A 15,149-nucleotide genomic window follows, 5' to 3' on the forward strand; every position below is an offset into this window, starting at 1 on the left:
TTCTGAGGACAATGGTTAAATAACTTAGCTGCGGTTTCCTGGTTTAATATCAGCCAATTAACATTTTCTTGTGTTTGGCTAATGCAGACGAGAAGTTTCATGGTCACTTCACTTTGAAAACCACATTGCCTAGTAGTCAGTCTAGGTGTCCTTTTAAAAACTGAAGATGGTTTTTATTTATAATCACGAAGCTGAGCAAGGAATATTGGTTAAAAGTTTAACTTTGTCACAAACAATTCTGATCATTTGGAAATGTCATGCCCCTGTGCAAGAAAGCTGAAGTTAGTAATAAGCCTCTCAGGCCCTTGAAAGTGAACATCCATCACAAATTGTACGGAAAGATTAGGACATCTTTCCTTGAAGTGTAGGAGACTAAGAGGTTACATTATACATGCATATACAACAATGAGGCACATAAATAGGGAGAATATGCATAGCTATTTGCCAGGGAAAAGTTACAAAGGCTAGTGATCGTAGGCCAAAATCAAAGACAAAGGACAATTTATTACCAAAGTAGGTATATGTTACCACATACTAGGTTGAGAATTATTTTCTTGTAGGCATCTACAGGATAATAAATACATGCAATAGAATTTATGAAAACTATACAAAAAGATTGACAGACAACCAAAGAGAAGACATATTGTGTAAATAAATAAATAAGAAGAGGGACGCCTCACGTCTTAATAAGCTGGTAAGGAAGGCGGGCTCTGTCGTGGGCAAAGAACTGGAGAGTTTAACATCGGTAGCTGAGCGAAGGGCGCTGAGTAGGCTACGGTCAATTATGGAAAACTCTGAACATCCTCTACATAGCACCATCCAGAGACAGAGAAGCAGTTTCAGCGACAGGTTACTATCGATGCAATGCTCCTCAGACAGGATGAAGAGGTCAATACTCCCCAATGCCATTAGGCTTTACAATTCAACCGCCAGGACTTAAGAACTTTTTAAAAGCTATTATTAATGCTTTTTGAGATAGTGATTTAGATGCATATCATATTTTTTACTGAGTTAAGTATTGTATGTTATTAGTTTTGCTACAACAAGTGTATGGGACATTGGAAAAAAAGTTGAATTTCCCCATGGGGATGAATAAAATATCTATCTATCTATCTATCTATCTATCTATCTATCATAATACTGAGAACGTGGATCATAAAGACCTTGAATGTGAGTCCTTAGGTTGTAGAATCTGTTCAATGCTGAGGTGAGTGAAGTTATCCACTCTGGTTCAGGAGTCTGACGGTTATAGGGTAATAACTGTTCCTGAATCCAGTAGTATGGGGTCAAAGGTAAGATATGGTTTGAGATGAGAGGGAACAAATTTAAAAGGTGTCTAGGGGCAACCTCAGGTTTATGGGTAACAAGAGTCTCAGTAAGGGAGAGCTCTTTTGTTCTTTATTAACTTGATAATTTTATTTTGGTTATCCAAGGAATAAAGTCTTCTCAGCTAACACAGCCAAAGAAAAAGACAGATTAATATAAAACAAAATCAGCTCAACCAGTATGTTTCATAGTTCAAAAGTAACATTTATATGTCACTCCACACAGTGGCCTCTTTATTAGGTACACCTGTACACCTGCACATTAATGCAAATATCTAATCAGAATATTGCATGGCAGCAACTCAGTGAATAAAAGCATGCAAACATAGTCAAAAGATTCGATTACTGTTCAGACCAAGTATGAAAATAGGGAAGAACTGTGATCAAAGTGACTGACTGTGGAATGATTGTTGGTACCAGATGAGGTGGTTTGAGTATTTCAGAAACTGTTGATCTCCTGGGATATTCATACACAACAGTCTCTAGAATTTACAAAAAAAACATTAAGTGATCAGCAATCCTGTGGGTGAAAATGCCTTGTTAATGAGAGAGGCCAGAGGAGTGGCCAGACTGGTTCAAGCTGACAGGAAAGCGACAGTAACTTAAATAACCACGTGTTACAACAGTGATGTGCAGAAGAGCATTGTTGAAAGCACAATGCTTTGAAACTTTAACAGCAGCAGAGGAGCACAAATATTCACTTAGTGACTACTTTATTAGGTACAAGAGGTCCTGAATAAAGTGGCCACCAAGTGTCCCATCTCCTTCATTACCAGGGCAGCTATCTCAAAAATTACTCATGCTATGGATTACTTCCTTCGACAGTCCCATTCAAATGCCCAGTACCTGCCAGATCAGTATCGTACTGGAAATACTTAATTATTTTTGTAATATTGTCAAGATGAAATTTCATTTATCAATCTTTTTCTAATGTGTATCCTGTACTTACATTTGTCATTTTCCCTTTGGACCTTGAATAGCTCAGTAAGGTTTCTCAGTCCTTGATAAGAGATGGCTGCTCTTGTTGTTTTCCTAGCCCCATGTCTGATCTCAGCATAGTGACAGAGAGACTTTCTCTGTGCCCCATACAATGTACAGAATGTTGTCCTTCAATAATAGTGAGCGGAACTTCATGCTTAATCCAGATGGGAGCAAGCTAACAGTTTGTTTCAGCTGTGCACACACAATGTTTCTTCTGCTCAAAGGCAAAGTTGATTTTTTTTATCTCAAGTTTTTTCTCAGTCTTTGTTTTTAAGACCTTAAGACATGGGAGCAGAATTAGGCCATTTGGCCCATCGAGTCTGCTCCACCATTAAATTTATTATCCCTCTCCACTCCATTAGAGTCATATAGTCACACACAGAAACAGTCCACTTGCCCTATCTAGTCAATGCCAAAACTACGTAAACTACCTATCCGCATAGCCCTCCATACCCCTACTATCCATGTACATATCCAAATTTCTCTTGACATAGAAATTGAGCTTGCATGCACCACTTGAGCTGGCAGCTCATTCCACACTCTTACAACTCTCTAAGTGAAGAAGTTTCCCCTCATGTTCCCCTTAAACTTCTCACCTTTCACCCTTAACCCATGACCTCTGGTTGCAGTCATGCACAAACTCAATGAGAAAAAGCCTGCTTTAATTTACCTTCTCTATACCCCTCATAATTTATTCTACCTATATCAAACCTCCTCTCAATCTTCTACATTCTAAAGAATAGAGTCCTAACCGATTCAATCTTTCCTTATAACTCAGGTCCTCCAGACCCAGCAGCATCCTTGTAAATTTCCTCTGCGCTCTTTCAAACTTGTTTACATCTTTCCTGTACATCAGTGACCAAAACTGCACACAATACTCCAAATTAGGTTTTACCAATTTATCATATTATTTAAACGTAACATCCCATCTTATGTACTCAATACATTGACTTATGAAGGCCCAAGTGCCAAATGCTTTCTAAATGACCTTATCTACCTGTGATGTCTCTTTCAACAGATTATGGATCTGCATTCCTAGATCCCTTTGTTCTAACATAACTCCTCAGTGCCCTACCCTTCACTATGTAAGATCTCCTCTGGTTGGTTCTACCAAGGAGCAAAACCTTGCACATGTCTGCATTAAATTCCATTTGCCATTTTAAGCCCACTTTTCCAGCTAGTGCAGATCCATCTCCAAACCATGATAACCTTTGTCACTGTCTACTGCACCCACAATCTTGGTGTCGTCCTCAAGTTTGCTGATCTAGTTAACCACATTCTCATCCAGATCATTGATATTGATGACAAACAACAAAGGACCCAGTACTTTTCCCTGTGGTACACCACTAGCCATAGGTCTCCAGTCAGAGAGGCAACCCTCTCTGGCTTCTCCTACAAAGCCAATGTCTAATCCAGTTTACTACTTCATCCTGTTGAAAGGCCTAATAAATTGGATGTTTCCTATAGTGGGGGTCTAGGACCAGAGGGCACAGCCCCAGAATAGAGGGGTGTCCATTTAGAATGGAGATGAGGAGTTATTTCTTTAGCCTGAGGTTGGTGAATCTGTAGAACTCATTGGCACAGATGGTTGTAGAGGCCAAGTCATTGGGTGTATTTAAGTCAGGGGTTGATAGGTTCTTGATTAGTCAGGGCATGAAAAGAAAAGGTAGGAAACTATGGTTGAGATGGAAATTGGATTGGCTGTGATTAAATGGTGGAAAAGGTTGGATGGGCTGAATGGCCTAATTCTGCTCCTATATCTTATCCAGAAGACATTAAGGTGAGAGGGGTTAATTTCAAAGAAGATGTAAGAGGCATTTTTTTGCAGGGAGTTGTGGGTCGCCTAGAGTGGTGGTAGAGGCAGAACATTGAGATGTTTAGATTGGCACGTGAATGTGAGCAAATGTTGGTTCAACACAGCATTTTGGGCCAAAGGGCCTATTCCTAAGCTGTACTGTTTTATGTTTTAAGAGGACATGGCTTTAAGGGGAGGGAAGTTCAAGGGGGGATATTAGAGGAAGGTTTTTCACTCAGAGAGTGGTTGGTGCGTGGAATGCACTGCCTGAGTCAGTGGTGGAGGCAGGTACACTAGTGAAATTTAAGAGAATACTAGACAGGTATATGGAGGAATTTAAGGTGGGGGATTATATGGGAGGCAGGGTTTGAGGGTCGGCACAATATTGTGTGCCGAAAGGCCTGTAATGTGCTGTACTATTCTATGTTCTATGTTCTAATTTAAAAAAATAACTTTTAACTTTCCTTCAGCATCTACTTCTTCCCATTGACTTCCATGGTGTGCTTTATTTCAGCTGAATTACCCAAGGCCAGGTTCAGCAGGCAGGTATCCAAAGCTGAGTTCAGGGAAATCTGAGTAACTTTGGCATGGGAATTCCAGGAGCATCACCTCAATCTTGAGAGTAGAGAGCCGGATGTCAGTCTAAGTGAAGTGGACAAAGGCTGATAGTTCCTAACGACTTACAAGTAAACTATCCTGTGCACTTTTTGTCACAGGGACTTAGGAACAGAAGGAGAATATTTTGCCTTAGAACCTGATTCAATGCTCAATCAGATCAAAGTTCAAAGTAAATTTATTATCAAATTTATTATTGTCACCATAAGCTACCCTGAGATTCATTTTCTTGCAGGCATTCAAGAATGGGGTTGACTGTGGATGTTGTGCCTTAGCTGTCTATACAATATCCAAACAAGTAGGCAAACCAAGGCTGTACAATAGGAAAAGCAAGCTGTTGCTCGTGCAGCAGGCTTCCCTCTCCACGCAGCTGATGAACCCAAAGGAATGTCAGAGACCGATACAGTTTGGCACCAGAAGGGCTGCAGGCATTGCCAGTCCTCACAGAACTTAACATAAGACCACCTTAGGGAGTCCAGCTCTGGATTTTCCCTCGGGGTTTACTCTCGAAGCCTTCCCCATGAGTGAGTATAACTGAATGGCAGTGGAGGTTTGAGATCAAAGTTTTCCTTCTCCTAGATGAACTACCAACCATGGCTGACAAGTCCCATCAGCCTGAATTCTTAACCCTTGGCTAATAAAACATCTTTCAATCTCAGTTGTCAAATCTTCAAATGACTCTTCTGTTTCAATAATGTTTTAGGACAGAGTTCCATCTTCTTTCCTGTGTGGCCTTGCACCAATTTTAACTCATTCACTTGACACATTGAGCAGAGGAATTAGTTCCTCGCTATCTACAGAGGTGAGGAAGTAGCTGATCTCCACTAAATGACCACATATTTGAATAGTTGTGCTTTGAATATTAGAACATAGAACTCAATAACACAGTACAGGCCTTTTAGCCCATGATACTATTCTTAACTTTTAACCTATTCCAAGGTCAATCTTGTCCAAGAGGACACCAACCTTGGCATGGATTGGAGGTTTTTGTGCCTCAGTGACCCAGAGAGCTATGTTGGGTGGAGTCAGGGCTTTGTGCTTTAGCTCTTGGCGGCGTTACCCATAGGTCAGAGGGTAAAGGACAGATGAAGAGTCGTTCACCAGGTTTAGGGTGTTCAGCTCAGGGCTAACAACCCTGCCTGGCCAAGTAGAACTTATGGAAACAGCATTGAAGAATCCTTTTACATCTGAGAGTGACAGCATTTTGGAATTTATACCTGAGACTTGCATGGCTGACAGAAGTGAAAACTGAGAGGAAGTTACAGACATGACAAAGTAAGGACCTTCATTACTTCTCTAAATGCCAGTGGTATAATAGGCATTAAGCAAGTGAGTAATATCAATCTAACCCTTCCCTCTGACAGAGCCCTCCATTTGTCTATCATCCATGTGCCTACCTTAGAGTCATAGAACGCTACAGCTCAGTACAGGCCTTTCATTCCATGATGTTGTGCCAACCTTCTAACCTACTCTAAGATCAATCGAACCCTTCCCTCTGATATAGCTTTCCACTTTTCTACCATCTATGTGCCTATCTACAGCTCTTTTAATTGACCCTAACATATTGCCTCCACTACCACCCCTGGCAGGGTGTTCCACATTCCCTCCACTCTCTCTGTAAAAAACTACCTCTGACATCCCCCTATACTTTCCTCCAATCACCTTAAAGTTGTGCCATTTCCACCCTGAAGTTTTTAGTTTTTTTTCAAGCCACGTCCTATGATTCTGATTCTCAGATGATAACGAGGCAGCCTACAGAAAAGTCATCACCCTGACACAGTGGTGTGAAAAGAATAACATCACCCTCAATGTTGCAATAACAAAGGAGCTGGCGTGGACTACAGGAGGAATGGTGAAAGTCAATGGATCTGGGACTGAGAAGGTGAACAGCACACACATCACCGTGGTCTATACATACCGGCTGTGTGGTGAAAATAGCACCTCTTTCACCTCAGGCAGTTGAAGAAGTTTGGTAGGGGTCCCCAGATTCTAAGTACTTTCTACAGGGGCACATATGAGAGCATCCTGACTGGCTGCATCACTGCCTGGTATGGGAACTGTACTTCCTTCAATCACAGGCCCCTGCAGAGAGCGGTGCAGACAGACCAGCCCATCTGTGGATGTGAACTTCTCACTATTCAGGACATTTTTAGAGACAGGTGCTTAAAAATGGCCCAAAGGATCATTGGGGACTCAAGACACCCCAACCACAAACTGTTCCAGCTGCTAGCATCCAGGAAATGGTACTGCAGCATAAAAGCCAGGACCAACAGGCTCTGGGACAGCTTCTTCTACCAGGCCATCAGACTGATTAATACACGCTGTACAATTGTATTTCTATGTTACATTGACTGTCCTGTTGTACATACTATTTATTGGAAATTACTATAAATTGCACATTGCACATTTAGATGGAGATGTAACGTAAAGATATTTACTCTTCATGTATGTGAAGGATATAAGTAATAAAGTCAATTCAATTCTATTCAAAAACAAAGAGGTTACTTAGAGAAATACAGTAGATCTGAGAAAAGGAATTCAGGGATGTCAACTGATATTCAATAGAGGCTTTTTGGAATTAGTTACATGTACCATATTAATTAGTTTCTGGACTTACTAGTTACAGAACTATGCACAAGGAAAGATGGATTGTCAGTCAAATAATGTATTTGGTAGGTTGCTGTTTCTTTCGGTTATGTGTTGGCCACTGTTGCTTTAGCGCACATTCATTAGAAGATAAACATCAGAGATTTCTTTTAAACCTTAAAACACTTCTGAAAGGTTGACTGTTTGTTCCTCTCCGTATAGATGCTGCCTGCACTCCAGAACTTTGTATGTGTTGCTCAATCGGTAAGAGTGCGATGTAAATCATAGTCCTATCAAACTCGTCTAAGCTGAAGGAGCACTGTTTTAAGGAAATGGCAAATGTGATCTACTATTTCAAATGGGGATTAATACCATCAATATCTAATGTATTTGAAGTCATTTGATACATTCATATTGGTAAGTACATTGTCTTTAATTAAGCCATGTAATTCAAAAGAACCAACTGAGGCAATGTGCAAAGATGATTTCCCACGTGGATTTTTTACCTACATCAATAGGGATAAATAGCTATTAAGTCCAGTAGTTGAATTATGATCGATTGCTTCTCCATCGGTATCTGATGATGACAGATTTGTGCAGTTCTTCTGGCTGCCTGTAGGAGAATTTTTTAAGTAGAAAAGCCATTGCATTCAGGCAGTTCTACTCTCTCAGCCTCTAGATTATTGGTCCATGCATTCTTCCATGCCTTGACATGCCTGTTCTCTCTATGAAACATTGTAGAACATCCTTCCTGGCCATTAGGCCTCACTGTTAATCTCATCTGACCAGTTCATCGGAGCTGACTTTGTATGCTAGGACAGAATGTCCCTGTCTCACCGGAGTATGGGGCCCTTAACCTGGTTTAACAGGTCTGCTGAAGTGGTGTATTGGGGTGTGGGCGCTGTTGCATGCAAACAGAAACTTAGAGCCACAGGTGAGAGCTGAGTGTCTGATGGGGACAAAGGTTGATTGAGTTGCCCTGAAATGGACATGACAGGCCTGTACACCGGAGGTAAAGCTCCCTTGACACCCCCATACACTCCAGCTGGGTTATAGCAAAATATTCTGTGCATGGACAAGAAGAGAAGAATGACATTCTAGTAAGAATTACATAGATTTTTTTATTGCTCTTTTTACGGAACCAAGTTGTAATGAGCAATACATTAAAGAACACGGGAGAGCAGAATTTCCACATTCAATTCACATTCAGCTTGTATTTTCTTAAATGTGTTAATTCACCTGCTGTTGGTGAGACCAGCAGTTATTGTACATCAACCTAATGGGTTAATGGCCATTTTAGAATTCAACGATGTTGCTTTGCTAAAGGGGAAAAATTCCCTTCCATAAAGCCTCTGAATGATAGTAATCTTTTGTAGTATTAAGAGCTCTATGAAAAGTTCAATGTTCAAAGTTGAAAGTAAACTTATTATCAAAATATGTATATGTCATCAGATAATACTCTGAGATTTATTTTCTTGCAGATATTTACACTGTAGAACAAAGAAATACAAAAGAATCAGTGAAAACCTGCATACAATGTGTAATGAAATAGAACATAAAAGCAAATATGTTATGCTGTGTCTTTATGAGGCACTGGTGAGGCCTTACTTGCAGTATTTTGAGCAGTTTTGAGACCCTTATCAAAGAAAGGATGTGCTGACATTGGAGAGTGTTCATAGAAGTTCACAGGAATTATTCCAGGAATGAAAGGGTTATCGTATAAGGTGTGTTTGTTGGATCTTGGCCAGTACTCGCTGGAATTTAGATGAATGAGGCAAGGGGGATCTAATTGAAAATTATTTTATTTTGAAAGTCCTAAATTGTATCCAAAATCGTATTTTGTGTGTGGAGAGTATATTTCCTATAGTGGGGGAGTCTAGGACCAGAGGGCACTGCTTCAGCTTCGGAACAGAGGGATATCGCTTTAGAGTGGAGATAAGGAGGAATTCCTTTAGCCAAAGCATGATGAATCTGTAGAATTCATTGCTTATTGCCATGGATGGCAGTGGAGGACAGGTTATTGGGTGTACCTAAGATGGAGGTTGGTAAGTTCTTGATTATGGGGAGAAGGCAGGAGAATGAGATTGAGAGTGTAAATGGATCGTCCATGATGAAATGGTGGAGCAGATTCAATGGGCTGAATAGTCTAATTCTGTCCCTACGTCTTATGGTCTTATAGTCTTATGAACTGGGCTGTATCCATCACTTTTAGTAGTCTTTTCCATTCTTGGGCACTGGTGTTTTCATACCAGGCCATGATGTAACCAGTCAGGATACTGTCCACTGTGAATCTTTGGAAGTTTTTAAAAGTTTTAGATGATATGCTGAATCTGAGCAAACTTCTAAGAAAGTAGAGGTGTTGCTGTGCTTTCTTTAAAATGGCACACGTGCTGGATCCAGGACAGATCCTCTGATAGGATAACACTCAGGAATTTAAAGTTACTGACCCTCTGCTAGCTTTGCAGGTTAATACAATTGATTTAACTTTCTCAGAAACTGCTCTCAGATTTGAATGCTTTCCTTCAAATGTGTGGTTTTGGCTGCTTGACAAATAAATTTCACGCTGCAACGTAAATGTAGCTGTCAGCCTACATCCGAGTCTACTTCTGAAACTGAATTTAATGCAGCTAATGAAAGTAAAATTTGGAAGTGAACTTTTCCTGGATCTGTTTTAGAATTCATGGATAATAGGTTGGTGGATAGGGTTGATAAATCAGCCATGATGGAATGGCAGAAGAGACACGATGGGCCAATATCCTAATGCTGTTCGCATGTCTGATGGTCTTGTGTCCATTTATTTGGCCTATGTCAAAGAATCACTGGTCCCTTTGACCAGATTTTAGACTTGTTAATGTTAGATTCTCAAAACATATTCTGCAAGATGTGTGAAGTCACGGCCTCTCCGATGACAATATCTGTGGGAAATGCACACAACTGTGGCTCTCGAAAGACCAGGGCAAAGAAAATAAAGGTGCCGTAGGATGTAGTCATGATCATCCAGGATGTTAGGGAACTCACAGATGAGAGTTTTAGTGAAGTTGTTGCACCAAAGGAGCAGGCCACAGATGGATGGGGGACCACCTGAAGAAGTAATGGGAGCGGGCAGACATAGTAGGATTCCTCTGTACGCAGTCCCCTCAAAGTCACCCTCAGACTGCTGATGTGAGAGATTGAAGATATCCGTAAACTCTCCAGCCAGTGATTAGCACAGGTCTTCAGTACTCGGACAGGTACTGGATCAGGTGTATAAGATGACGAGAGGCATAGATCGTGTGGATAGTCAGAGGCTTTTTCCCAGGGCTGAGATGGCTAACATGAGAGCACACAGTTTTAAGGAACTTGGAAGTAGGTACAGAGGAGATGTCAGGAGTAAGTTTTTTATGCAGAGATTGGTGAGTGTGTGATGGTGGTGGAGCCGGATACAATAGGGTCTTTTAAGAGAGACTTGGATAGGTACATGGAGCTTAGAAAAATAGAGGGCTACGGGTAACCCTAGGTAATTTCTAAATTAAGTACATGTTTGGTACAACATTGTGAGCCGAAGGGCTTATATTGTGCTGTAGGTTTTCTATGTTTCTATGTACATCGTCTGGCTGGATGCTTTCCTTCGATTCACCCTCCTGAAGCATGGTCTTACATCAGCCTGTCAGGGTTCATCAAGGTGCCTTGATGTTCTGTCAGTCAAAGTAAGCACAAAAGCTCATGTGGGAGCGAAACTTCAGTGCCATTTATGTTGCTTGGTTTGCTTAGTAACAGGAATATCCCCCTGGATGCTGTTGGGGGTGGGGAATGACCTTTCAGAGAATCAGAATCAGATTCAAGTTTAATATCACTGACATACACTCAGTGCCACTTCATTATACCTTCTGAACCTAATTAAGTAGCCACTGAGTGCATGTTCATGGTTTTCTGCTGCTGTAGTCTATCCGCCTCAAGGTTCAATGTGTTGTGTGTTCAGGGATGCTCTTCTGCACACCACTGTTGTAACATGTGGTTATTTCAGTTACTGTCACCATGAACCAGTCTGGCCATTCTCCTCTGACCTCTCTCATTAACAAGGTATTTTCACCTACAAAAATGCAACTCACTGGTTTTTGCACCAGTCTCTGAAAACTCTAGAGACTGTTATCTGTGAAAATTCCAGAAGATTAGCATTTCTTGAGATGCTCAAACAACCCTGTTTGGTGCCAACCATCATTCTGTGGTCAAAGTCATTCAGATCACATTCAATACGTACAGCACGCTGGAGGAATTCAGCAGGTCAGGCAGCATCCATGGAAATGAGCAGTCAATGTTTCGGGCCGAGACCCTTTGTCAGGACTGAAGAGGGAGGGGGCAGGGGCCCTATAAAGAAGGTGGGGGGAGGGTGGGAAGGAGAAGGCTGGTAGGTTCCAGGTGAAAAACCAGTAAGGGGAAAGATCAAGGAGTGGGAGAGGGGAAGCAGGGAGGGGATAGGCTGGAAAGGTGAAGGAAGAATGTAAGGGGAAAGCACTATGGGTAGTAGAAGGAGGTGGAACCATGAGGGAGGTGATAGGCAGCTGCAGAAAGAGGCAGAGTGAAACTGGGATGGGGAAAGGGAAGAGGAGGGAATTACCAGAAGTTGGAGAGTTCGATGCTCATGTCCAGGGGCTGGAGACTACCCAGATGGTACATGAGGTGTTACTCCTCCAATCTGAGTTTGGCCTCATCATGGCAGCCTTCAGCACCATTCAGGGCCCCAAACAGTCCTTCCAGGTGAGGCAACACTTCACCTGTGAGTCTGTTGGGGTAATCTATTGCATCCGGTGCTCCCGGTGTGGCCTCCTCTACATCGGCGAGACCCCATGCAGATTGGGGGATTGCTTCATCGAGTACCTCCACTCCATCTGCCACAATAGACAGGATCTCCCAGTTGCCACTCACTTCAACTCTGCTTCACATTCCCATTTGGATATTTCCGTACATGGTCTCCTCTACTGACATGATAAGGCCAACCTCAGGTTGGAGGAGCAATACCTCCCCCAGCCTTCTTTACAGGGCCCCTGCCCCCTCCCTCTTTAGTCCTGATGAAGGGTCTTGGCCCGAAATGTTCGTTTCCACGGATGCTGCCCAACCTGCTGAGTTCCTCCAGCGTGTTGTGCATTTGGCTTTGACCCCAGCAACTGCAGAGTATTTTGTGTTTACCGCTCAGATCACATTCCTTCCCATTCTGATGTTATGTCTGAGCAACAACTGAACCTCTTGACCAAGTCCGCATGCTTTTATGCATTGACTTGTTGCCACATTACTTCTTTGTTTAACAGTTGAGAATTGAATAGAATTTATTACAATTATTAATCTATGTCTGCATTTCTCATTGGAAACAAGGTAACTAGTGAATAGTTGAAATACGGAACTTCTGCTGTGATAACATGGGTCTATGACGATCTCTGTCTTGGAATAAGTCTGACAGGTCAAACACTGGTGTTTATGAGGGAGGGGATTGAGATTGCTTCAGAGAGCAGAGAATACAACATTTTCACATTCTGTATGTAGCAGCTATGACTGTGCAGCACTCCCTCAGGACAAGTTTCAGCAGTTGCTGATGAAGAATTCTACTTGCCAGGAAGAAGTCCATTTAAAAGCAAAAGGGATTAAGATCTTTTTCAGGTTTAAAATTTATCTCAAGTATAAATTTGTCTATCCCAAATGAAGTCAACCCGCATACGAAAAGGGCATCGATAGGTTATATGCACACTGTCTTTTCCCCAGGGCTGGGGTATCTAGAAGATAAAGCTTTAATATGAGAGGGGAGAGATTTAATAGGACAACTTTTTCACCCAGAGGGTAGTTTATATGTGGCATGAGCTGCCAGAGGAAGTGGCTAAGGCAGATATATTTAGAAGTCTCATGGACACATAGATAGGAAATGATTGGAGGGATATGAACCAAATATGGGTGACTGGGTCGGTCTAGCTTAGATGGGAATCTTGTTTGCCATGGACAAGTTGGGTCAAAAAGGCTTGTCTGAGTCCTACATGTTTCTATAACTCTATTGCAGAGTGCAGATCTCTCCTGCTTCCCCGTCCACTTGAACAAGAACAGTGCAGCTTCGCTAATACCAGTTGAAAGCAATGATATATACCATATGTTGAAATATACACTTACTTTCCTGTTTCTGTGTACAAAAGGGAAAATTGCAAACTGGTTTTCCAGTACAAATGGTTGCTTCAGCTTCATTGCCTGAACTTCAATATGTAATAGTTTAAAAATAATACAAATGCTATCTAGAAACAAATGACAACAAAAGTGGTGGATACAGTCCAGTCCATCACTAGAAATGTCCTCCCCACCATTTACAAGGAACACTGCCACAAGAAAGCAGCATCCATCATTGAGGACCGCCAGCATGCTCTCTTCTCACCAGTACCATTGGGCAGCAGGTTCAGGACTCTTCAGACCCACACCACTGGATGTAGGAACAGTTATTACCCAGCAAGCATTAGGCTCCTGAATAACTGGATAACTTTACTCACCTGAACTCTGAACTGATTCCACAATCAATAGACTCACTTTCAAGAACTCTACAACTCATGTTCTCAGTATTTTTTTTTCTGCACTATTTCTCTCTTTTGCACATTGGTTGTTTGTCAATAGTTATGTATAGTTTTTCAGAAATTCTATTTTGGTTTTTTATTTTTTTTCTATAAATACCTGCAAGAAAATGCATCTGAGGGTAGTAAATGGTGACTTATACATATTTTGATAATAAATTTGCTTTGACCTTGACTTTGAATAAACAGTCAATGCTGCAGGCCGAAGCCCTTCTTCAGGCCTCGTGTCCTGTCATCACATTGACTATTTACTCCTCTCCATTGATGCTGCCTGACATACTGAGTTCCTCCAGCATTTTGTGTGTGTTACTCTAGTTTTTCAACATCAGCAGAATTCCTTGTGCTTTTGAAGTGATTATACTGTGCAGTGGAGCTGCAGTGTGTAAGTGAAATAAGTATTTCCATTGATAAAGCAGAAAAGGGTTGCAATATTAACATAACTGTCAAAACTTCAATTTGCAAACTCCCAGGTTGTTATTATTAATGCATCTTTTGCTCCCTCATTGAGTTTTTATTTGATTTTACTGTGCTCTTATAGCATATTTTTTCCTCACTGGTTAAAGAACTTCAGTCATAAAACATAGGAGAAGAATTTGTCAAACTTGTACTTGCAGAGATTAAACTGTAACTTGCTAGTTAATACTAACTTTCATTGAACGAGTTCAGGTTCTTGTACTTCAAGCATGATTTCACTGAACCTTGACAGTTTACGCAATGTTTCAACTGCATTAAAATTAACAGAAGTAAAACCACAAAAGGCTATTAAAGTATATAGCAATGCTCCACAAATAACTTGGGGGTGAAAGCCATTATATTATGTAGATCAGCCTTTTTCAAGTTTTTATTTCCTTATAGCACAGAAGAGGCCATTTCTCCCATTGAGACAACGCCAGCTCAGGGAGCACAATCTCTGGAAATGAACTGTAAATTATCCCTTGTGTGTCGTTGAGTGTTTGAGTTGGGTGAAAGCAGTTGGGAAAGAGGGGAGAATAAAATATGTTTAGTGTAAGAATTAATACGATTGGAGACTTGATGGAAGATAGAGAGTTGAAGGGCTTGTCTCTGTGTTGTATGACTATAACTCAGTGGCCACTTAGGATCCTCCTGTACCTAATAAAGTGGGCGCTGAGTGTATGTTCATGGTCTTCTGATGCTGTAGCCCATCCACTTCTAGGTTTGACATGTTGTGTATTCAGAGATGCTCTTCAGCACACCACTGTTGTAACATGTGGTTATTTGAGTTACAGTCGCCTTCCTGTCAGCTTGAGTCAGTCT

Source organism: Hemitrygon akajei, chromosome 1 (genome assembly GCF_048418815.1).
Source record: "Hemitrygon akajei chromosome 1, sHemAka1.3, whole genome shotgun sequence".
Taxonomy (NCBI): Eukaryota; Metazoa; Chordata; class Chondrichthyes; order Myliobatiformes; family Dasyatidae; genus Hemitrygon; species Hemitrygon akajei.